Below are 26,416 nucleotides of genomic sequence, written 5' to 3' on the forward strand. Positions count from 1 at the left end.
TAAAGTAAACTTTAGTTTCATGATAACTAATAGAAATGACTTATTCTGAACTGAACCATGGATCAGATATTTAAAAAATGTATTAAAAGACAATCAACAATATTTGAATATAAGCTAAGAATTTGTCGATATTTGATTTCTTAATAGTATTATGTCAAATTAATCTTAAATTATTTAAAAGAAACAATAAAATAAATTATTTCTGTATGAATGGGTAAAAAAAAAATGTATGAGTAAAAGAGTGAGCAAGTGATAAGGCTACAGAAAACCAATATCTGAACATGGAAATTATATATTTACATACAGTCCTTGAAAAATTTTCTTGAAGTTATATTTTCATTAGTAAAAAGATGAATTAATACTAGAAACTCTAAGATAATCAGAAAATAAATAATATATTAAAATAAGCATTTGAGTTGACACTATGATCAGTGAACCCATTAATAGAATATGAATCAAGTTAGGCTTCATTACGTGTTCATAGATATGCAGTTTTTAATTTTTTTTTAACCTGTGGCATTAGATATACGAACAATGCAAGAAGACATTTAAAAAACCTGGCTGACAAAACCTTACCCCAAGATTTAGACTCAATATGACTGCCTGAATGTTAGGCTTAGTCAAAACAATGAAAAAATTAGAAAAATAAAATTGACAAAACATAATATCTAAGAACTGTGAAATTAAAAAAAGGGGGGGGGGCGGTTTAACATCTTTATAATTTGAAATGCCAAAAGGGGGAGCTAGAGCAAACGCAACAAAGAAATATTGGATGGAATATCAGCTAAATTTTTTTCCACACTTAATGACAGATTCCCATAGATTTAAGAAACTTGCAAAATATCAAACAGGATAATATCAAACACATACACACATAGTCATGGCATATTGAAACTACTTTAAAGGAAAGAAAAAGGCTTCACTACAGCCATATACACACTTTTTTTGGTAAAGGGGGCAAAATGAGTAATGAAAACAGACTTCTTATCAGAAATTATGCAAGCCAAAACAGAATGGAATGATGTGAAACTAGTATTCTTTCATCAATGTGAATATATTTCAAAACTGAAGAGAAAATAAAAACTCTTTAAGTAATCAAACATTAAGAGAATTCTGTGGCAACAGATCTGTAGCTCAATAAATGTTAGAGAAAATTTTCCAGCTAAAGGAATATGTTATTAGCTAAAAACATGGGTTTCTTCTTGCTACAAACACAAAAAATAAAGTGTTTAAAATAAAACCAAGGTAAATGTCAAAATCACTTTTCTATTATCTTTAATGAAACTAAATGTTAACTATCTAAAAAGGAGGCAGTCAGACACAACTGAGCCAGCTATCACTTAACAGCAATACATTGTGTTTTTAACATATATAAAAATTAAATATATAACAAAGAAACGAAGGAGGGAAATGGGAGTGAATCTCTGTAATCTCCTTAGCCAACAGAAAAGCATAAGAACTAAGAATTGATTTTGATAAGGCTGTCGGTAAAAATAAACATGTAAAATTAATTTCATATCTATGTACTAGCAATGAAAATGTGGATATTAAGCTTTTTAAAAATAACATTTACAATAATATCAAAAAAAGATTTGTAGGTATAAAGGTTTGATATTGATTCTGTTACCTTAAAATCACCCAAAGGCATGTAGAATCATACTTGTCTTACCTGGGAATATAGATATAAATATAGATCAACATGTATATATATATATATATATATATATAGAGAGAGAGAGAGAGAGAGCTATATCTATACATGTGTCATATATAAGCCAAAGTATATTTACTTTTAACATAAGGAGGGATGTCTTTTTTCTTAATTTTTGCTTAAAGGTATATAAAATTAAACTTCAATCACTGAAAATAAATAATTGCATATTAGGTAATGAGGAATTTAAATGTATCAAGTGTTTCAGAAAAGCCTTAATAATCTGAAGTTTCACATTTTCATTTATATAACATGTGAGTTCTAAGACTTTTGAAGTTCACTTATTTCACATCCTGAACTCTAAAAGCAGCATGTGCATCTTTCTGAGGTATCAGAAGTATAATCTTGGAATGGTATTTGAAGTACAAAATGCATTTAATGAACAAAAATGATTCAAGAAGAGCATATTGCACTTACAACACTTATACTCTATACTACCAGCATCTAAAGAGAGGTGGGTGTGATGCTGTGAAGAAAAGCAATTCCAGTCTCAGTAGGTTATCACAGTGTATTTTCAGAAGTTTCTAATTGAAGGCATGCTTCATTTGCCTTGGCTATAAAAAAACGTACATTTGCTCATGATTATGTCTTGCAAATGCCCTCATAAAATGTACTCTTAGCAAACATGCCCGCACACTTGCATATGTGCACACACATGCACATAGACACAAAAATCTTATGGTTTGCTAAGAAATTTTCTCATGTATAGTACTTCTTCGGAGAAGGCAATGGCACCCTACTCCAGCACTCTTGCCTGGAAAATCCCACAGATAGAGGAGCCTGGTGGGCTGCAGTCCATGGGGTTGCTAAGAGTTGGACACCACTGAGCAACTTCACATTCACTTTTCACTTTCATGCACTGGAGAAGGAAATGGCAACCCACTCCAGTGGTCTTGCCTGCAGAATCCCAGGGACGGGGGAGCCTAGTGGGCTGCCTTCTATTGGGTCCCAAAGAGTCAGACACGACTGAAGTGACTTAGCAGCAGCAGCAGCAGCAGCAGCATAGTACTTCTTTTTCCTTGTGTGGTTTTCCTGAGATCCTTAAGAAAATGGAAAAGTTAAAGTTAATATAAATTAAGTATATTGAAACGTATTAAATACCCTTGCATTCAGATTTTAAGAGAATGTCAAAAAATTTCCAAATCTGTGTCCTATACCTTTTTTTTTCCCCCAGAGAATTCAGTTTTTCTAAATGCTTTGCTTTGTTTACATTTTCTTGAAAACATTCATACACACACATATACACACAATGGAATGGATAATGTGTATCCAGTATGTTCAGGTTTTCACTTCATCTTGTCACTGTCTAGTTCCTTGTTCAGTTCTTATTGAGAAACAAGGGGTGCTTCCTTATACGCTCATATGTTTTCAAGATAGTTGCACAGAATTAGAATGATTATTATAGAAAACTAAAGGACTGAATTGGGAATTGAATATTACTAGTGAATCTAAGAACAATGTTCATCCAGCCAGTTGCTGGTGTAGTGAGGTTTTACTCAGCTTCCCTGCTTCTCTCTAGATGGTGGAGATTAGAGTTCACTGGACACTGAAGTAATCTCCACCCTGAAACTCATTCTCTTTATAGGATGGATTATTTACAATTTCTGAGACTTTCTCCCTCACAAATTCTACACCTTCAGAGATGCACAAAAAGTACCTGCTAGTAACATGGGGCTACTAACAGTAAAATAAAGCTAAAAGATTCAGCTTCTTAGTCTTTTTCTAGCCACAATTCAACATGTTAATATTCAGCTGTGGCTAGTGGACTCCATATATACTGAACAACATGAGAACGGAATATTTCTATTTCCAGGGCAAGTAGTATAGGGCAGTGCTACTATAGTTTTAAGGATCAACAAGATTTACCAGTGATAATATTTTAAAGTTTTTTTTTTTTAAATTCAGAAGGAAGGCAGTACCTATTGATAAATAATAAAAAATAACAATTATGACAAGATATTTGAAAAGAAAGTATTGAACTTAAGGACAGACAGTTAAGAACAAAACTCTACAGACTGCTCAAAGCAATAGGAAATGGCAGAAATCATGATGGAGATAGGAAAAAGAACATAGGAGAAAATATGAAATAAACACTTCTTTTTGTCATAGAAAGCAAAAGAACAAAATTAGTTTCCAAATGGATTGGGCAATCTAAAGAAATAAGCAAACAACAAAATTAGAAACCCTAACAGTTATCAAAGGCTAAAGATTAAGAAGAGATGACTAAATTTGTGGATTAATTACTTTGCCAACAAAGGTCTGTCTAGTCAAGGCTATGGTTTTTCCAGTGGTCATGTATGGATGTGTGAGTTGGACTGTGAAGAAGGCTGAGCACCGAAGAATTGATGCTTTTGAACTGTGGTGTTGGAGAAGACTCTTGAGAGTCCCTTGGACTGCAAGGAGATCCAACCAGTCCATTCTGAAGGAGATCAGCCCTGGGATTTCTTTGGAGGGAATGATGCTAAAGCTGAAACTCCAGTACTTTGGCCACCTCATGCGAAGAGTTGACTCACTGAAGAAGACTCTGATGCTGGGGGGGATTGTGGGCAGGAGGAAAAGGGGACGACAGAGGATGAGATGGCTGGATGGCATCACTGACTTGATGGACATGAGTTTGAGTGAACTCTGGGAGTTGGTGATGAACAGGGAGGCCTGGTGTGCTGTGATTCATGGGGTCACAAAGAATCAGAAACGACTGAGCAACTGAACTGAACTGAACTGTAATTTATTTGTGGGTTCATTAGTGTTACTTTTCTTAATCTATAAGAGTTGGGCATAAGAAGAACTTGGAGAGAATTATATAAAGTATGGATTTTAGTAATAAAATATTTTTATTTTGGGGGCCACATTTTGTAATAAGAAATGACATTATGTGATAAACAGAATGGAGCATGTTTCACATGATATATTCAATGGGAGATTAAAATACTATGTCTAAGGAGAGGTGAAGCATCATCTTCGTGTATCTATAATTAAAACATACTGCACACACACGTTTGATATGAAAGTAAGAAAATCAGACGTCTTGGAGCCCCTAATGCACCTCTAGGATAAAATGTTCACTACCAATATCCTTCAAGTATGTTTGTGAAAGCACAACTCTCAAAAGAAGCGGACTATCAGTCCAAGGAATATACAATATAAAATAGTGAAAACGTCAGATTAGATATTGCTTAGAAATAATGCTACTACATTAACTAAAAAGCAGAATCTCACAAAGATTATCAACATTTATCATGGAAAAGAGTGGCCGTGTACAGGCTACACACTCTTAGAAAGCTGGTCTTATAAAAATCAGTCATTACCATCAGGCAAGTCTGACTTTGAAATTGTAAAATTAGTTGTGTGCAACCTATCTGGGCAGAGCTATTTTCCCCCAACCTTTAGGGTGATTCTCTATGAACTGCAATTGCATTGGAGACATTTACCTTACTCTCTCCTCTTGTTGCAATAGTGTTGGTGGTGACTTTCTATTGTTGCCCCCTGAGGAAGAGAAGGAGGAACATACTAGCTTCAGACCCATTATTCCAGCACTCATAAGGACAGTCTGTCCCAGGAGAGCCTGTCTTTCTAGCCTCTACCAGACCACACCAACATAACCATTTTGGGAATGCTTGGTGTTTCCTACTGGAGGATTGTGTAGATCTCAGGAATGTGTACTGTGATAGGAAGAAAGGTCGTAACTCTCTTTAGTTTAGGGGCTGCCTTATTTCGTACAAAGCAAACATTACCAAACAATAACCACACAGTTGAAGAGGATAGGATCTCTGTGGAATCCAACTACCTCTCAAGATCGCTTTGCCTCATCTAGATCTTCAAGCCCTCTTTCCTTCCTCCCATAACCTTCTGTTAATATTTTTCAACCATCTGCATTTACCCCTACCCTCTGGAAATTATATTTCTCTCCAATGAAGAGCTTCCCTCATGGCTCAGATGGTAAAGAATCTGCCTGCAATGTGGGAGACCTGGGTTCGATCCCTGGGTTTGGAAGATACACTGGAGGAGGGCACGGCACTCCAGTATTCTTGTCTGGAGAATCCCCATGGACAGAGGAGTCTGGTGGGCTAAAGTCCATGGGGTTGCAAAGAGTCAGACACGATCGAATGACTAAGCACACAGCACACCAGTGCAGGTACATAATTTGTATCTTGGTTCTTTGAACACCATGGCCTGGAAAAGGACTTCAGCATTTAGTTAATGAGGCTTGCCTCTGCTTCAATTAGCAGACCTCATCAGGGTAATATGGGCTCCAGTCCAGTGAAAGTGCAAATGGGACATTCAGCCTTAGTTCAATCTTCCTTCCAGAGGCAGCCTTGCCTGCTTTCTTTCTAGATCACACAAGAGGGAAACAACACATAGCTTTCTAAGAAAAGCCTATGTTTTTCTTTGTCAAAACAGTAGGCTCTTTTCACTAAATGTTAACTAACATTGATCTATTCTTTTTCTTTCTTAAAACTACAAATAGTCTCCTCTTTGGTATCCAAGGCAATGACATGCCATAGATTATTTAAAATATCCTCTTTCTCTGACAAGAGGGAGTAGAAACATTGATGATATTGTTTAGGCAAGTCTGAATATTGAGCTAATACTCATGGCACAGTCAATAAAAACAGACAGTCAATAAAAGCAGCAAATATATTAAATATTCAAATGCCAAATTTATATTTTTCCTAAATTTCATCTTTATTTCATAATCTTTACAATTACTTCTAATGGTACAAAATCTGACTTTCAGAACTTTTGTATACACTGTTTCCATGACTACCCTGTGGCAAATTCAATTATGAATATATTAAATGAAATTGGAAATCACATTTTTTGAATAGAAAACATTTCTTTAACTGAGGTATGCCTTTGCAAAAGCCTCCTCATTGATTTTAATATCCATTATTGCCTTCCTCTTCACTGAAAGAACAAAAGATTTTTAGCTAAAACACGTGGCTGCTCCAACTAACAACTACAATTCCTCAGCTTTTCTTTTCTGGCAACTACTTGTAGTCAGGGGCGTAAGTTGTGGGAGTTGTGAGCAGAAGTTTCACGCACCATTTGTGAGAAATGCCCTTGCATAGAGGGCACATACTGTCTGTGGTCCAGCTCTGTTCCTTGTGGATGGAATATGTGTGCTATGGGTTGAACCAGAATCTCTGTCTTCTATTACACACGGAGCACTCTGTGCACCGCAAGGCAGCTAGAAGGAAGGTAGGTCCATCTGGACTGTGTGACTACACTAACAATGATGTATTTTCCAGAATGTGATAAAAATTATAGGACTTTGTTCCTGGTGAAATGTAACCCACTTTATGATGCTTTTTAAAAGATAAAATGTGAATTGTGAGCACCATGTAGCACACTTGCCTTCCTCCCTTTCTTTATTCATAAGTTAAATGGTTAAATTGATATACTTTTGATACATGTTTTATTTTCTTTTTTTTTTTCTATCAACCAGTTGCTCAGTAAGTACATGGTTGTATTGCTTATGGTATATAGAACTGGCTAAGGAATTCAAGAGCTAGACGTACATACTATTTTGGCTTTTCAAGAAGACTTTTCAGTCTTAGGGGAGCAGCTTCACTAGCTGCATGACCTGAGCTGATTAAAACATCTCTCTGGACCTCAGTTTGCTCAGTAGTAGATGGAGACAATAATATTACTTACTTCACAAAGCTATTATGAAAGCTAAAGATGATATAAAGTAAAAATCTATTAATATTGTGTAGGACATCAAGACCTTACTTAAAACTATCAATTATCATTGTAATGACAAAATGATACTGGAAATGATCAGTAAATAGGATGTAACTGCATGTGAAACATACCACATGTGATATAAGTCAGTTCTCACACATTATTTAGATATTTGCTTCGTGTAAATTTCAAAACAGAATGAACAATGGGTACTTCTGTTTGGTGTGGCAAAATGACTCTAAAGAAAAATCCTATATTAAGGATAAATTCCTATATTCAGGAAGATTCTAGGAGAGCAATGGGGTTATACAACAAAAAATAATCCAGCCCCAGTGAGATGAGTGCTTCTGAAAAATTATTTTCACTTCAAATTCTCACAGATCCATTTTAAAATCTAATGGATCAGGACTAGTTTGATGATTCTAGACCCAGGAATTGAAAACACATCTTTATGTCTCCTGTGTGGGCAAGCCAGTTCTTTACCCACTACTGCCACCTCAGAAGCCCCTGAATAATTTAGTTAAGATGAGTTTTTCTAGTTTTTTTCACCCTGAGGTTAGACTGTACACACAGTGAAATATTTACCATAGAGAACCTATTACCTGGAATTTATATAATAATTGCTGTATATGCTAACATGGTCTAAACTTTCTATCATAATTGAATGACAAAAAGCAAAATGAGTTTACTACAGTAGTTATGTCTGGAAATTTAGTTCACTTTTGACACTAAGAAAAATTAAGTTTGTCAAACCATGTGTGCATGTTAACTAATTCCAGGCAATCATGTCTACCAACAGTACAACATATGCAACTAAACGATGCAATTTTCCAAAAATGACAAAAAGTGGAACTCCTGCTGAACACTTTTAAGTGGGGTACCTATCTTCAGATGTTCTTACTTTGCATAATGGCATCCTAGTTGAAATAACAGCAAGAAGCAGCAAAGACTCACTAGTGATGCTTGACTTACTCCAATTGCTCATGAATTAAAAGCAGCTGTGGACAGTAGGAGGTTGGCCTCTCCTTAACCGCCATGTTAGTAATGTGGATAAAGATATTATCTCCTCTTTGGTGAAGAATGTTAAGAATCATGAATAAAGAAGCAAAGGGCTTAAACGTGCTATGAAACATTTTCAGTGAGGTAGTTATATTTTAGGAATATTAAAAGGAATTCTAATCATTTGAATTCATCTTCTTAGTAGCCTTTTTCAAATCATTTTTAAATCACTGAAATTACCATGCAAATCTAATTTTTTTTTCAATTACAGAAGATTTGATCTGCATTATTTAATTATGTAACAATAGGGGATATTTGGGTACTATTCTGTTTTATATGGTAAATATTTTCAGAAGACAAGTCTTAAAATATTTTTTATCACTTAAAAATATTACACTTAACACAACTGTCTGTTATGATTGTATCCTTGTTAACATTTTTTGAAATGTGTTTCTATTGTTGGCAGGTGTGTACATACAGATATTATTAATAAAATTCACAGTTCAGTGAATTTTTAGCATTGCTTACAAATCAGTTGTCACTTTCTGGAATGCAACACAGAAATAGAGGATGGCATTTTGTAAATTGAAATAAGAACATTTTTCAAGGGATTAATAGTAGTAACTAGTTTCATGATGCAATAATTCCTGTTCATAGACAAAATACACAATTTCCACTTGTTGCCTTTTTTCCTCCTCAGTTGTTAAACATATATCTATGAAAAATGTGATCTATCTTTCAGAACTTTTTTTCTGATTTGGAATATGCCCGCCATGAGAATTTAGTATTCCTAGAAGGGAAAGGTGCCATTGTAATCAATAAAGAGCCTGGTGGCTGTTTACTGGCTTTATGTTCAGTTTTAGGAAAGTCAGGATTGTAGAGACTAAAGGGGAGAGTTAGGTTGCTTGGATAATTATAGATCACTAGAGAAGAAAATGGCAACCCACTCCAGTACTCTTGCCTGGAAACTCCCGTGGATGGAGGAGCCTGGTAGGCTGCAGTCATGGGGTCGCTAAGAGTGGAACACGACTGAGAGACTTCACTTTCACTTTTCACTTTCATGCATTGGAGAAGGAAATGGCAACCCACTCCAGCATTCTTGCCTGGAGAATCCCAGGGACGGGGGAGCCTAGTGAGCTGCCATCTATAGGGTCGCACAGAATCGGACACGACTGAAGCAACTTAATAGCAGCAGCAGCAGCCAGCTCTCAGACCTTAGAAAATCATGTTAAGGTTTCTTCAGTAAAAGCATCACATCACAACCTTGGATTGAAGAATTTTAAGAATCTGTAAGCTAATTTAAATTATTCAAAACATCTAATTAGAAAACAAAATGAATATCCATCAGAAAGCTATGTCAATAATTAAAACAAAAAAAAATCTTTCCATTTGGGTGAGGTGGTAGAGTGTCAATTGATCTTAGCAGTTCTGAAGTTATTAAAAGTTTAATAGATAATATGCATATATATGAGCTTCCCAGGTGGCACTAGTGGTTAAAGAACCCGCTTGGCAATGCTGGAGATGTAAGAGGCATGGGTTCAATCCCTGGGTCAGGAAGATCCCCTGGAGGAGGGTATGGCAGCCCACTCCAGGATTCTTGCTTGGAGAATATCATGGACAGAAGAGCCTTGCAGGCCACGGACCATAGAGTTGCAAAAAGATGGACAGGACTGAAGCGATTTACAACACATGCATATATATGTATATGCAGCAGTATATATGTATATGTGTAGATGTATGCACAAACACACACACATATATGTAGTGTATGTCTATATGCATATGATTTCATTAATATTAAGCAAGAAAAATTATGCATTTTTGTGCATTGTAATTTCATCTCCTGGAATGCGTGGGTCAGAAAATGGAAGGTAGAATTTTTAAATAAAAATCAGAACCATTTTAAAGGATGGTCACTATATTCTTAACATATTTTACTTATAAAATCTCTTCCTTGCCACCCACCCTCTAATTTCAATTATGACCTCAATGCTGAAAGTATTAGTCACTCAGTCATGTCTGACTCTTTCTGACCCCATGGACTGTAGCCCACTAGGCTCCTCTGTCCATAGAGTCCTCCAGGCAAGAATACTGGAGTGGGTTGCCATTTCCTTTTCTAGGGGATCTTCCTTAACCTGGGTTGACCTTGGGGACTGAACCTGGGTATCCTGCATTAGGGTTTCTCTGATAGCTCAGTTGGTAAAGAATCTGCCTGCAATGCAGGTGACCCCGGTTCAATTCCTGGGTCAGGAAGATCCACTGGAGAAGGAATAGGTTACTCACTCCAGTATTCTTGGCTTCCCTTGTGGCTCAGCTGGTAAAGAATCTGCCTTCAAGGCAATGTGGATTCAATCCCTGGGTTGGGAAGATCCCCTGGAGAAGGGAAAAGCTACCTGCTTCAGTATTCTGGCCTGGAGAATTCCATGGACTGTACAGTCCATGGGGTCACAAAGAGTTGGACACGACTAACCGACTTTCACTCCTGCCTTGCAGGCAGAATCTTTACCAGCTGAGCCACCAGAGAAGCCTGACCTCAATGCTAACATGCCCTAAATAGGTATCTGTCTTCATTAGTTCTGTATCATATTTCAGATTATATACTGAATATTTAACATCTGTAAACTTATTAGCATCTCAAACAAAAATATCTGCTCCATTTTCCCCCTAATTTCCCTTTCTATCCTCTTTCAATGAAATACCACTACTTTATTAATACCATTTGCTCTGGCTCAAAGTTTGACAATTATGTGTAATGTTTTTGATGGAACCATAACACATACACACACAATTTTACAACTTGATTAATTAACCCAAAGTGAAAAGAAAAAGTAATTATCACTCATGTCAACAAACAGATAGCAGAGAGACTAAATGAAGTCCCTGACAGTCAAAGAACTCAGGAATCAAATCACTAACATATAACTGCTTTCATGTTGGGAGGTATTCACTCTGCTTGGAAAGCTTGGCTCCTAAATATAAGAACAGCCAATAAAACCTGGAGAAGACTTCACAATTGAAACTGAGATTCAAAGTTTGAGGGTTAATGAAAGATGACCATAGGGAGAGGTAGCTTGAGCCATTTGACCAACTTTTTGGTCAAAATGTCAAAAAGAGCGCCTTTTCCAGGACAAAGATTTACAGGAATGACAAACCTCTGAGGATTGAATTTAAGTTGGTCAGGACAAAGATGTTAGTGGAAACAAAAGAGACCATTAAGTTATAAACTGGGAGAACAGCTGAGAAAGTGAATTTTGTAAATTATAAGGTCTGATAGAAGAGGGAGTCCTCATTTTCTACATGAGGTAAATAATCTACTTTTGGAAATGAAATATACCAGAAAGACAAGCTTGTACAACAGGTGAATACCTCAGGTTTATAGTTCAATATGAAATGGAGTCAAGTTAAGTAAATGATAGAACTATGAAAGGACAGTGTCAATTATGTGACTATGGTCTCTTAGCTTCACATCTACCTTCCTATACTTCATTTTATTTTTTGTTTAATTTTTATTGGAATATAACTGCTTTACAATGTTGTGTTAGTTTCTACTGTATAGCAAAGTGAACCAGCTATAGAAAGATAGAGAGAGAGAGAGAGACTCCCTCTTTTTTGGATTTCCTTCCCATTTAGGTCACCACAGGGCACTGAGTAGGGTTCCCTGAGCTATAAGGTAGGTTCTCATTAGTTACCTATTTTATATATAGTATCAATAGTGTATATATTCCAATATATATTGGATTGTCAATAATTGGATTGTCAAGTCCAATCATCCAATTCATCCCACCCTGTACTTCACTTAGTGATGTAAGAGCAGGAAATCTGTAAACTGTTTTCACTGTCATTTGTCTTCTTGTCATGCTTGGCCGATAGAAACTTCTGTGCTTCCGGAGTTCTGGGAGACAAAGGGCAAAGAGAAAATATGTGCTTCCCTGTTTACCTCCCTTTTTGTTTTTAATTCCAGTATCTGTCAGTATTACTCTAGAAGTGAGTTAACCTTGACAGTTAATGTTTACTAGAGTAGCAGCTGTTGATCCTAGTTTGCAGATTTTCAGCCATCACAAACCTAGGTTTCTTGCACCCTCTCAGAGATTTTTAGCATCAGCCCATCAGTACCTTTTTCTCAGAGCTCTGTGCTCTAGTCCCTCAGTGTCTCTCATCTGAAGTCAGAGAAACTGACGCCAGCCAATCAGTGAAGCCTCCTCCTAGGCAAACACTTTTTCTATCTTCAAATCTTTACTGATTCTAATCTCCTTTTTGTTTTCTGAGATCTCAGGTGGTAACTACTTTGTCCTTTATTGTAACGCAAGGCTTTCTTTTCATAAGTTTAGTTCTTGATTATCTAGTTAGCATATGCATATTACATTGTTTATTAAAGATAACTGATTTGTTTCTGTCTCCTGGTGGAGCCAGACAGATATTTGAAGAAATCTGAAGAAATCAAAATTAGTGAAACTCAAAGAGTTCTAATGGAAAAGCTAGCAACATGCAAGACCAGATGGGTAATGTCATCAGACAGATGGAAGCCATAAGAAAGAATGAAAATTAAAAGTTAGAAATAAAAGACAAGGAAACAAAACAAAACAAAACACTTTTGACATTCTTGACACAGACTTGACATAGCATATAAAAGGATCAGTGAATTTAAAGATAGAGTAGAAACCTCTCAACATTCTTGTGAAGAATGTTTCACAAGAAATGTTAAAAGAAGTTCTTCCAATGAAAGGAAAGTATTTTGGATTTACATAAAGAAAAGTGTCACAAAAAGAATAAAGCTAAATAAAACTTTTTTTTTTTTTGGTCTTTAACTGACCTAAGAGATAATTTTAAGCAATTATAGAAACAATATATTGAGTGATTATAGATTACACAGAAATAAAATATTTGACAGTAATGTCACAAGGAGCAGGAGAGAGGAAATGAGGGCACAGTGATACACACACAGTGATATAGTTTTGCTAAAGAGAACTGAGATTATTTAGAAATGTATATTGTAAAGTGCAAGTGTTATTCACTCGGTTGTGTCCAACTTTTTGCATTCCCATGGACTGGAGCCCTCCAAGTTCCTCAGTCCATGGGATTCTCCAGGCAAGAATACTGAAGTGGGCAGCTATTCCCTTCTCCCAGGGATCTTCCCAATCTAGGGATTGAACACAGGTCTCCTTTACTGCAGGCAGATTCTTACTCTAGAGAAATTATAACAACGCTTATAAAAAAGTACTAATATTGTGACAACAATGAAGAAAAATGAAATCATAAAGTGTTTAAGTAAAAACAAGAGACTAAAAAAAATAGGGGTGGTGGGGGTACAGGGATAAAATAAAAAATAAAAGCACAATAGAAGACAGCTACAAAGATGGTAGATTTAAATCTAAATATGTCAATGACCACTGTACAAATGAATGTTCTAAACAAGCCAGGTAAAAGACAAATAATGTCCAGTTAGATTTAAATGTAAAACCTGTAATTATATGAAGTCTACACAATAGCAATTTTAAGTATAAAAATTCAAATAGGGTAAAGGTAAAGGGATTGAGAAAGATACCCCATTAATCAGAAGAAAGCCAGAGTATCTATACTAATTTCACACAAAGCAGACTTCAGATAGGAAAATTACTAGTGACAAAGAAGGAGATTACATAATTAAACATAAGTCAATTATCTAAGAAGATATACCAATTTTAAATTTGCATCTAACAAGAAAGTGACAAAATAGACAAAGCCGAAAATGATAGAACTAACAGAAAAAAATAAATTTACTATTATTCTTGGAGACTATAATATCCCTCTGTCAGTAATTATTAAATCAAGTTGGTAGAAAAGAACTCTAAAGAAATATTTCACACAAAAATCAGAAGAGTGATCACCAATGGAGAAGGAAGTGGCTGAATCTACACAGGACTCCTAGGGTTTTAATAATACTAACAATGTTCTCTTTCATAGAGGGTATATTTTAAAAAATGGTTTTGCCTTCCTTCTTTTTAAACTGTATATCTCTCTTTTTGTACAGCAATTAGACATTTGCTACATTTTCCAATAAAAGTGATTCAAAAATTGTTAGCTAAAATTTCTAAAATCAAACATATCTAAGTTTCTATTGATTTGACAGCCTAATGGATAAGCCAGAGTGAGAAATGAGTCTGTAACGTTTGGAATAAATAGAATCACAATGGGCAAGAATTAAGACTGTGGATTATCAATTTGGGCATATAAAAAATTGTCTAAATTACTTTCCCTTTCTTTTTACATTCTTTAATAAAATTTAGTTTTACCCTTCTATTTGATTGGGAGACAAAAAGTGCCTGGCAGACAATTAATTGGAAAGTTCAACTTTTTCCATTGAGCCCAGAATCTTGAGGTATTTATGTAGTTTAATGCATTTACTGTAACTTTATAAATGTCTGAAAAACTTTATAAAGCTCAATTAGGATCACAGTTATAAATTCATTGTTTACCACAACTATTATTTGATGTGTTCTTTGATAAATTTTCTTCCAAGTTATACCTAGTTAAACTTTCAGATAATCATATGTTCAGTTCAGTTCAGTCACTCAGTTGTGTCCGACTCATTGCAACCCCATGGAATGCAGCACGCCAGGCCTCCCTGTCCATCACCAACTCTCAGAGTTTACTCAAACACATGTTCATTGAGTTGGTGATGCCATCCAACCATGTTATCCTCTGTTGTCCCCTTCTCTTCCCGCCTTCAATCTTTCCCAACATCAGAGTATTTTCAAATGAGTCAGTTCTTCACATCACATGGCCAAAGTACTGGAGTTTCAGTTTCAGCATAAGTCCTTCCAGTGACTGTTCATGACTGATTTCCTTTAGGATGGACTGGTTGGATCTCTTTGCAGTCCAAGGGAATCTAAAGAGTCTTCTCCAACACCATAATTCAAAGCATCAATTCTTCAGTGCTCAGTTTTCTTTATAGTCCAACACTCACATCCATACATAACTACTGGAAAAACCATAGACTTGACTAAATGGATCTTTTTTGGCAATAATGTCTCTGCTTTTTAATATGCTGTCTAGGTTCGTCATAAGTTTTCTTCCCAGGAGCAAGCGTCTTTTAATTTCACAGCTGCAGTCACCACCTGCAGTGATTTTGGAAACCAAAAAAATAAAGTCTGTCACTGTTTCCATTGTTTCCTCATTATTTGCCATGAAATGATGGGACTGGATGCCAATCTTAATTTTCTGAATGTTGAGTTTTAAGACAACATTTTCACTCTCCTCTTTCAGTTTCATCAAGAAGCTCTTTAGTTCTTCTTTGCTTTCTGCCATAAGGGTGGTGTCATCTGCATATCTGAGATTATTGTTATTTCTCTGGCAATCTTGATACCAGCTTGTGCTTCATTCAGCCCAGTGTTTCTCATGATGTATTCTGCATATAAGTTAAATAAGCAGGGTGACAATATACAGCTTTGAGGTACTCCTTTCCCTATTTGGAACCAGTCTGCTGTCCCATGTCCAGCTCTAACTGATGCTTCTTGACCTGCATACAGTTTTTTCAAGAGACAGGTCAGGTGGTAGGTATTTCCATCTCTTTAAGAAATTTCCAGTTTGCTGTGATACACACAATCAGGCTTTGGCATAGTCAATAAAGCAGAAGTAGATGTTTTTCTGGAACTCCCTTGCTTTTTCAAAGATCTAACGGATGTTGGCAATTTGATCTTTGGTTCCTCTGCCCTTTCTAAATCCAGTTTGAATATCAGGAAGTTCACTGTTCATGTACTGTTAAAGCCTGGCTTGGAGAATTTTGAGCATTGTTAGCGTGTGAGATGACTGCAAATGTGCAATAGTTTTAGCATTCTTTGGCATTGCCATTTTTTGGGATTGGAATGAAAACTGACCTCTTCCAGTCCTGTGGCCACTGCTGAGTTTTCCAAAATTGCTGGCATATTGAGTGTAGCATTTTCACAGCATCCTCTTTTAGGATTTGAAATAGCTCGACTGAAATTCCATTACCTCCACTAGCTTTGTTTGTAGTGATGCTTCCTAAGGCCCACTTGACTTCACATATAGGATGTTTGGCTCTAGGTGAGTGATCACACCATCATGATTATCTGGGTCTTGAAGATTTTTTTTTGGACAGCTCTTCTGTATATTCTTGCCACCTCTTCTCAATATCTTCTGCTTCTGTTATGTCCATACCGTTTCTGTCATTTATTGAGGTTATCTTTGCATGAAATGTTTCCTTGGTATCTTGAATTTTCTTGAAGAAATTTCTAGTCCTTACCATTCTATCATTTTCTCAATTTCTTTGCGTTGATCACTGATGAAGGCTTTCTTATCTCTCCTAGGTATTCTTTGGAACTCTGCATTCAAACGGGTATATCTTTTCTTTTCCCCTCTGCCTTTCACGTCTCATCTTTCCATAGCTGTTTGTAAGGCCTCCTCAGACAACATTTTTACTTTTCTTTTTCTTGAGCATGGCCTTGATCCCTGTCTCCTGTACAATGTCATGAACCTCTGTCCATGGTTATTCAGGCACTCTGTCTATCAGATCTAATCCTTTAAATCTATTTGTCACTTCAACTGTATAGTTGTAAGGGATTTGATTTAGGTCATTCCCTGAATGATCTAGTGGTTTTCCCTACTTTCATCAATTCAAGTCTGAATTTGACAATAAGGAGTTCATGATCTCAGCCACAGTCAGCTCCTGGTTTTGTTTTTGCTGACTGTATGGAGCTTTTCCATCTTTGGCTGCAAAGAATATAATCAATCTGATTTTGGTATCGACCATCTTGTGAAGTGCATATGTAGAGTCTTCTCTTGTGCTGTTGGAAGAGGGTGTTTGCTGTGACTAGTGCATTCTCTTGGCAAAACTCTGTTAGCATTTGCCCTGCTTCATTATGTACTCCAAGGCCAAATTTGCCCGTTACTCTGGGTATTTTTTGACTACCTACTTTTGCATTCCAGTCCCCTATAATGAAAAGGACATCTTTTTTGAGTGTTAGTTATAGAAGGTCCTATAGGTCTTCATAGAACTGTTCAACTTCAGCTTCTTCAGGATTACTGTTTGGGGCATAGACTTGGATTACTGTAATATTCAATGGTTTGCCTTGGAACTGAATAGAGTCCATTCTGTCATTCTTGAGATTGCTTCCATGTACCGCATTTTAGACTCTTTTTTGCTGACTATGATGGCTACTCCATTTCTTCTAAGGGATTCTTGCCCACAGTATTAGATATAATGGTCATCTGAATTAAATTCACCCACCAGTCCATTTTAGTTCCTTGATTCCTAAAATGTCAATGTTCACTCTTGTCATCTCCTGTTTGACCACTTCCAATTTGCCTTGATTCATGGACCTAACATCCCAAGTTCCTATGGAGTATTGCTCTTTATAGAATAGGACTTTACTTCCATCATCAGTCACATCCACAACTGGGTGTTCTTCTTTGATTTGACTCTATCTCTTCATTCTTTATGGAGTTATTTCTCCACTGATCTCTGCTGGGAGCCAGCTTGGGAGATCCCACCCATGACAAGGTCATGCGGAGGAGACCTGACAGGCAAGGCGGATCAGGACTCGAGGGACTCCCTGGACCTGCTCGAGCATCTACCCCAAACCAAAATCTGTCTGTATACTGTATACTATATTATGCCTTTCACCAACTCTTCTGACATTAGCAGGGGGCTATCCCCGACCACCTTTCTCTGGAGAAAATCAACTTAGGGCTCTAGTTGATAAGTCTCCTGGGCATGAAAGGAGCATTTCAATTCAAACCCCACCCCCACCCCCACCCCCCCACCCCCCCCACCCCCCGTTAGCATTCTAGCTTGCTTGGCAGGTTTATCCAGACTCTTGCAACTATGCATATGATTGTTCACACACCTTGACATGAGAAGCCTAAGCATTCTAAAATATAGAGTCCTTCAAGGGGTGAAAAAGTTTTATTAAAATAATACTGGTGAAGAGTTTCATTGTTGAGCCAATGCTTGCTGCCAAGTTCCCATATCCCTTATCCATTGTGTGCCTGGGAGTCCATTAGTTAATATAGTTGGAATTAAAAAAAACAAACAAACAAACAAAAAAAAAACAAGTAGTAGCCTTGGTATTAACCACATCAGACCTTTGAGCTAATAAGTTCTTTTTTGTTGTTGTAACCCACTGCATTTTTGCTCCATGAGAATGTAACTCTGTTTAGTACATTCTGAGGCTGACACAGATTAGAGGTATAAAGAAAAAACACTTCAAGTGAAAACAAGTTTTCTGGTTGATCAACCTTTATCAAAAAGGGGTCATAAAATGTCAACAGGCCTCCAAGGCCAGAAGATAATGTACACAACATAAGACCCTTGTTTATGGGAAAGGTATGCAGAAAAAATCCTGGTTTCAATAAGGGCAAAACTGCTGGAATGTTTGAGCTGACTCTGCATGACTTTGCATCTTTCATTTTCCTCTATGTACAAGTCAGGGTATAAAAGCTCTTTTTGAAAAATAAAGTTACAGGCCTCGCTCACCAAAGCTTGGTCTCCCCATGTCATTCTTTTGTTCACTGATGCCCTTCATCCTGAGGGTATCCCTGGACTCTGCTGAGGCTGGACCCCAGCAGATCTCCAGTAGCATATTGGGGACCTACTGACCTGGGGAGTTCATCTTTCAGTGTCCTATCTTTTTGCCTTTTCATGCTGTTCATGGGGTTCTCAAGGCAAGAATACTAAGTGATTTTTCATTCCCTTCTCCAGTGGACCATGTTTTGTCAGAACTCTCCACCATGACCCGTCCATCTTGGTTGGCCCTAAATGGCTCATAGTTTCACTGAGTTAGACAAGGTTGTGGTCCATGTGATCAGATTGGTTACTTTTCTGTGACTGTGGTTTTTAGTCTGTCTGCCCTCTGCTGGATTAGGATAAGAGACTTATGGAAGCTTTCTGATGGGAGAGACTGACTGACTGAGGGAGAAACTGGATCTTATTCTTATAGGCAGGGTCATGCTCAGTGAATCTTTAATCCAATTTTCTATTGAAGAAAAGGGCTGTGTTCCCTCCCTGTTTTTTGACCTGAGGCCAAACTATGGTGGAGGTAATGAAGATAATGGTGACATTCTTCAGAAGGTTCCCATGGAGGCACTGCTACACTCACTGCCCCCAGCCCTGCAGCAGGCCACCGCCAACCCACTCCTCTGCCAGAGATTCCTGGACACTCACAGGTAAGTCTGGGTCAATCTCTTGTTGGCAGCCCTCTGAGCATTTCTGGAGGGTATGGCATTTTATTCTAAACATGATTTTGCCACTCCTACCATCTCATTGGGGCTTTTCCTTTGCCCATGGACATGGGATATATCCTCAAAGTTGCTCCATCACCATGCAACCACCACTCCAACACCTACAGTCTTGCTGGGGCTTCTCTGCCCTTAGAAGCGGGGTATCTCCTCACAGTCACTCCAGTGCGGTGCAGCTGCTGCTCCAGCCCCAAGTGGCAGAATCTTATGTAACAGAGATAAAGTTTAGACAACTGAGAATGCTGTGGGCTGTTTTAAAAAATTATGATTTTTAGTACTTTTCAAAATTTAATAAATCCAGTCTTGTGAGAAAAGGTACTCAGAGTGCTGTATAAGTAAGGTAAAACATATGTCTTCTTGGCTCATTCAGTTTTAAAAGATACATTGATTCAGACTGTGCTCAGTTGCTTCAGTCATGTCTGACTCCTTGCAATCCCATGGATTGTAGCACACCAGGCTCCTCTGTCCATGGGATTCTCCAGGCAGGAATATTGGAGTGGGTTGCCATTTCCTTCTTCTGATTCAGACTAGCTTACATACAAAGGAATTGGAATAGTCCAACCTAAAATCAGAAAAAAAAAAAAAAAAAGAAATGTGAAACCTCACCAAAATATTTCCATAAATTCATGCATTTCATTAGACTATTCAGGTATGACCTAAATCAAATCCCTTATGACTGTACTGTGGAAGTGAGAAGTAGATTTAAGGGGCTAGATCTGATAGACAAAGTGCCTGATGAACTATCGACTGAAGTTCTTGACATTATACAGGAGACAGGGATCAAGACCATCCCAAAGAAAAAGAAATACAAAAAAGCAAAATGGCTGTTTGAGGAGGCCTTACAAATAGCTGTGAAAGAAGAGAAGTGCAAAGCAAAGGAGAAAAGGAAAGATATACCTGTTTGAATGAAGAGTTCCAAAGAATACCTGGGAGAGATAAGAAAGCCTTCCTCAGCGATCAATGCAAAGAAATAGAAGAAAACAATAGAATGGGAAAGACTGGAAATCACTTCAAGAAAATTAGAGATACCAAGGGAACACTTCATGCAAAGACAGGCTCAATAAAGGACAGAAATTGTATGGACCTAACAGAAGCAGAAAGTATTAAGAAGAGGTGGCAAGAATACACAGAAGAACTGTCCAAAAAAGATCTTCACAACCCAGATAATCATGATGGTATGATCATTTACATTAACCTAGAGCCAGACATCCTGGAATGTGAAGTCAAGTGGGCCTTAGAAAGCATCACTATGAAGAAAGCTGGTGGAGGTGATGGAATTCCAGTTGAGCTACTTCAAATCCTAAAAGATGATGCTGTGAAACTGCTGCACTCAATATGTCAGCAAATTTGGAAAACTCAGCAGTGGTCACAGGAATGGAAGAAGTCAGTATTCATTCCAATCACAAAGAAAGGCAATGCTAAAGAATGCTCAAACTACTGCAAAATTGAACTCATCTCACATGCTAGTAAATACTCAAAATTCTCCAAGCCAGGTTTCAGCAACACGTGAACTGTGGACTCCCAGATGTTCAATCTGGTTTTAAAAAAGGGCCAGGAACCAGAGCTCAAATTGCCAACATCCACTGGATCATCAAAAAATCAAGAGAGTTCCAGAAAAACATCTACTTCTGCTTTATTGACTATGCTAAAGCCTTTGACTGTGTGGATCACAATAAACTGTGGAAAATTCTGAAAGAGATGGGAATACCAAATCACCTGACCTGCCTCTTGAGAAACCTGTGTGCAGGTCAGGAAGCAACAGTTAGAAATGGACATGGAACAACAGACTGGTTCCAAATAGATAAACGAGTACATCAGGGCTGTATATTGTCACCCTGCTTATTTAACTTCTATGCAGAGTACATCATGAGAAATGCTGGGCTAGGGGAAGCACAAGCTGGAATCAAGATCGCTGGGAGAAATACCAATAACCTCAGATATGCAGACGACACCACCCTTATGGCAGAAATTGAAGAAGAACTAAAGGGCCTCTTGATGAAAATGAAAGAGGAGAGTGAAAAAGTTGGCTTAAAGCTCAACATTCAGAAAATGAAGATCATGGCATCTGGTCCCATCACTTCATGGGAAATAGATGGGGAAACAGTGGAAACAGTGGCTGACTTTATTTTTGGGGCTTCAAAATCACTGCAGATGGAGATTGCAGCCATGACATTAAAACATGTTTACTCCTTAGAAGGAAAGTTATGACCAACCTAGACAGCATATTAATAAGCAGAGACATTACTTTGCCAACAAAGGTCCATCTAGTCAAGGCTATGGTTTCTCCAGTGGTCGTGTATGGATGTGAGAGTTTGTCTATAAAGAAAGCTGAGCGCCGAAGAATTGATGCTTTTGAACTGTGGTGTTGGAAAAGACTCTTGAGAGTCCCTTGGACTGCAAGGAGATCCAACCAGTCCATTCTAAAGGAAATCAGTCCTGAATATTCATTGGAAGTACTGATGCTGAAGCTGAAACTCCAATACTTTGGCCACCTGATGCAAAGAGCTGACTCATTTGAAAAGACCCTGATGCTGAGAAAGATTGAGGGCAGGAGGAGAAGGGGACGGCAGAGTATGTGATGGTTGGATGGCATCACCGACTCAATGGACATGGGTTTGGTTGCACTTGGGGGGTTGGTGATGAACAGTGAGGCCTGCTGAGGTTCATGGTGTTGGCAAGAGTTGAACACGACTGAGCGACTGAACTGAACTGTACTGATTCGTGGTAACTTTTTCCTATAAAAGGCTATATTGTAGGTTTTTGATGTTACAGGCATGTGAGTTTTGTCCCACCCTCTCATCTCTGTTGTTACAGCTTTCAGCATCCATAGACAACACCGGGACCAATGGGTCTGGCTGTTTTTCAGTAAAACCTCACTCACAAGAGCATGTGGCCACCTTGTGGGCTTTTATTTAGCAAGGTGCTCTAGACTTTTAACAGTTCAATCTTTCACAAAATTACAAAGAGGATTAAATTTACTTATGTTTCCCAAGTATGCTTTCTTTCTCTCTCTTGCTTTCATATTTCTGCCTCAAAATCATTTCCCTCTGTTTTCCTTAAACTCATATGCTTTAAGCCATGTTACATCTCCTCTGATTTCATACTTCATTAACCTCCAATTCACTGTCCCTGACTTCAGTTCTGTTTCCATCTATCCATTCTTTTACTTTTGGCCAGATAAATGCTTTCAAACACAAGGTTGATAATGCTTCTCTACACCTTAATACACTTGAATGGTGTTCCACTGTTATTATAGCAATGTTTTTCTGTTTAAAATAATACTAATAATTTTCAAAATGCAAAACTCATGTACTCGTACAATTTTTTGTATGAGTAATTATTTAAACTTTTTTTGTTAAAAGTTTAAAATTTAAAATCTAATGAATTATTAATATTTCATGAATAAAATTCATGAATATTTCATGAATATTTAATAATGAAATTTCATTTCATAATACTATATAAGCTATCTAATTTCTCAACAAAATATCTATATTTTCTCATAAAATATACACAGAAGCCTTGCTTGTAAAACTATCTACAAGATTGTAAAGTTTGTAATTCTCTCCTCAGCATAATATATATATATTTGAGATCACTCCATATTACTAGCATTGATGATTTATGATATTCTAAGAACACAATAACTAATTCAAGGTATTTTTAGGAAGAGTAGAGATTAAGGACACTTTTAGGAAAATTTGTCAACTATTCTATACTTCAATTTTCCCATTTAGGAAATGAATTGTAATATGTCACAAATAAATCCTAATTCTATCATTTCTTCCCTCTGTCTTCTCTCCTTAATTCCTGAGAAAAAGAGGTGTTTTATGAATGAAACACAACAGAAAATGTACAGAAGTTACATATCAACTTAAAAGTATATCATGAAAATACAATTATTTTTTCATAGAGTGAGTGTAGAGATTTTACCACATCAAATATTTCAGAGTACTCATAAGACACCACAGAACATATTCATATATAGCCTTTACTTAAAGGCAAAAGACACAGTATGGGTGAAGAAACAGTGTAGACAAGCAGTGGAAGTCCAAGGAATATCTAATACTTTAAAATCCCCTGAATATTTATACATAATTTCGAAGCTCTGCAGGTCCTTATCCACACATGAACTCACTTATCTTTAGATTGAACCACTGATAGGTGAGGTACCTTACTGAAGGAGGGTTTAAGGAAATATTTCCCAACAAGTGTGGTTTTGGCTCTGTGGATCACCAAGAGAGCTTTGGACTTTGAAATGCATATCATAAATTCCAACGCCCTTATCTTGGCTGAGAGTCAATACAATTATCTGGGCTCCCAAGAAGTAAAGACTGTTTACTCAGTTTCAGTTCAGTTCAGTTCAGTCGCTCAGTCGTGTCTGACTCTTTGCGACCCCGTGAATCGCAGCATGCAAGGCCTCCCTGTCCATCACCAACTCCCGGAGTTCACACAGACTCATGTCCATTGAGTCAGTGATGCCATCCAGCCATCATATCCTCTGTTGTTTTCTTCTCCTCCTGCTCCCAATCCCTCCTATCATCAAGTCTTTTCCAATGAGTCAACTCTTCGCATGAGGTGGCCAAAGTACTGGAGTTTCAGCTTTAGCATCATTCCTTCCAAAGAAATCCCAGGGTTGATCTCCTTCAGAATGGACTGGTTGGATCTCCTTGCAGTCCAAGGGACTCTCAAGAGTCTTCTCCAACACCACAGTTCAAAAGCATAAATTCTTTGGTGCTCAGCCTTCTTCACAGTCCAACTCTCACCTCCATACATGACCACAGGAAAAACCATAGCCTTGACTAGATGGACCTTAGTCGGCAAAGTAATGTCTCTGCTTTTGAATATGCTATATAGGTTGATCATAACTTTTCTTCCAAGGAGTAAGTGTCTTTTAATTTCATGGCTGCAATCACCATCTGCAGTGACTTTGGAGCCCCCAAAAATAAAGTTTGACACTGTTTCCACTGTTTCCCCATCTATTTCCCATGAAGTGATGGGACCAGATGCCATGATCTTCGTTTTCTGAATGTTGAACTTTAAGCCAACTTTTTCCCTCTCCTCTTTCACTTTCATCAAGAGGCTTTTTAGCTCCTCTTCACTTTCTGCCATAAGGGTGGTATCATCTGCATATCTGAGGTTACTGATATTTCTCCCGGCAATCTTGATTCCAGCTTGTGTTTCTTCCAGCCCAGTGTTTCTCATGATGTACTCTGCATAGAAGTTAAATAAGCAGGGTGACAATATACAGCCTTGACGTACTCCTTTACCTATTTGGAACCTGTCTGTTGTTCCATGTCCTGTTCTAACTGTTGCTTCCTGACCTGCACACAGATTTCTCAAGAGGCAAGTCAAGTGGTCTGGTAGTCCCATCTCTCTCAGAATTTTCCACAGTTTATTGTGATCCACATAGTCAAAGGCTTTAGCATAGTCAATAAAGCAGAAATAGATGTTTTTCTGGAACTCTCTTGCTTTTTCCATGATCCAGCAGATGTTGGCAATTTGATCTCTGGTTCCTCTGCCTTTTCTAAAACCAGCTTGAACATCTGGAAGTTCACAGTTCACGTATTGCTGAAGCCTGGCTTGGAGAATTTTGAGCATTATTTTACTAGTATGTAAGATGATTGCAATTGTGCAGTAGTTTGAGCATTCTTTGGCATTGCCTTTCTTTGGGATTGGAATGAAAACTGACCTTTTCCAGTCCTGTGGCCACTTCTGAGTTTTCCAAATTTGCTGGCATATTGAGTGTGGCACTTTCACAGCATCATCTCAGGATTTCAAATAGCTCAGCTGGAATGCTTTCACCTCCACTAGTTTTGTTCGTAGTGGTTCTTTCTAAGGCCCACTTGACTTCACATTCCAGGATGTCTGGCTCTAGATGAGTGATCACACCATCGTGATTATCCAGGTCGTGAAGATCTTTTTTGTACAGTTCTTCTGTGTGTTCTTGCCACCTCTTCTATATATTTTGCTTCTGTTAGGTCCATACCATTTCTGTCCTTTATCGTGCCCATCTTTGTATGAAATGTTCCCTTGGTATCTCTAATTTTCTTGAAGAGATCTCTAGTCTTTCCCATTCTGTTCTTTTACAGTGATATAAAGGTTGCATAAGCATTTTATTATTTGATTCCATTATTTGGTTATCAGAATCTGTGTGTGGTTTCCTGTTTTAATATAAAATAATTATTAAAATATAATTATATATAAATTTATAAATATAAATATATAATATATAAATTTATAAAATATAAAGTCGAGGTTCCCTAAGCCATTAGAAACATGTTAACCAAAAAATAAAATAAATAAAGATTTTGGAATATTTCTCTCTTCTAAAAATAGGAGTGCCTCCATTTTAACTGATTATCATGACATAAAGCCAGGTTTATTACCTGGCCTCTGCTTATCTCTAATTTTCCCTTACAAACTCCCTTCTTCTTTGTTTTTGCATACATACACACACACAGGTGTGTATCATATTCATTTTGCTGTTCAGTAGAAACAAACACAACACTGTAAAGCAACTATAATCCCAAAGAAATAAATTAAAAAATAAATAAAAGCATTCAGTTAGCATTTTAAAATAGTTTGAAAGAAAAGAGAGAAACAAACAAAAAGAAAAACAAGCCAAAAAAACCCACATCTCCTTTCCTCAAAATTCTGTTTCCCAGCCTCTTTACTGAATATTTCCTACACTTTCTGTCTTGATTTAAGAAGACCAACTTTGCTAATCAGGACACTTCCCGTTTTAGCTCTGAAAATTCTATGATCATGGAAATTTATTCATTTGGG

Source organism: Oryx dammah, unplaced genomic scaffold, assembly GCF_014754425.2.
Source record: "Oryx dammah isolate SB20612 unplaced genomic scaffold, SCBI_Odam_1.1 HiC_scaffold_4, whole genome shotgun sequence".
Classification (NCBI taxonomy): domain Eukaryota; kingdom Metazoa; phylum Chordata; class Mammalia; order Artiodactyla; family Bovidae; genus Oryx; species Oryx dammah.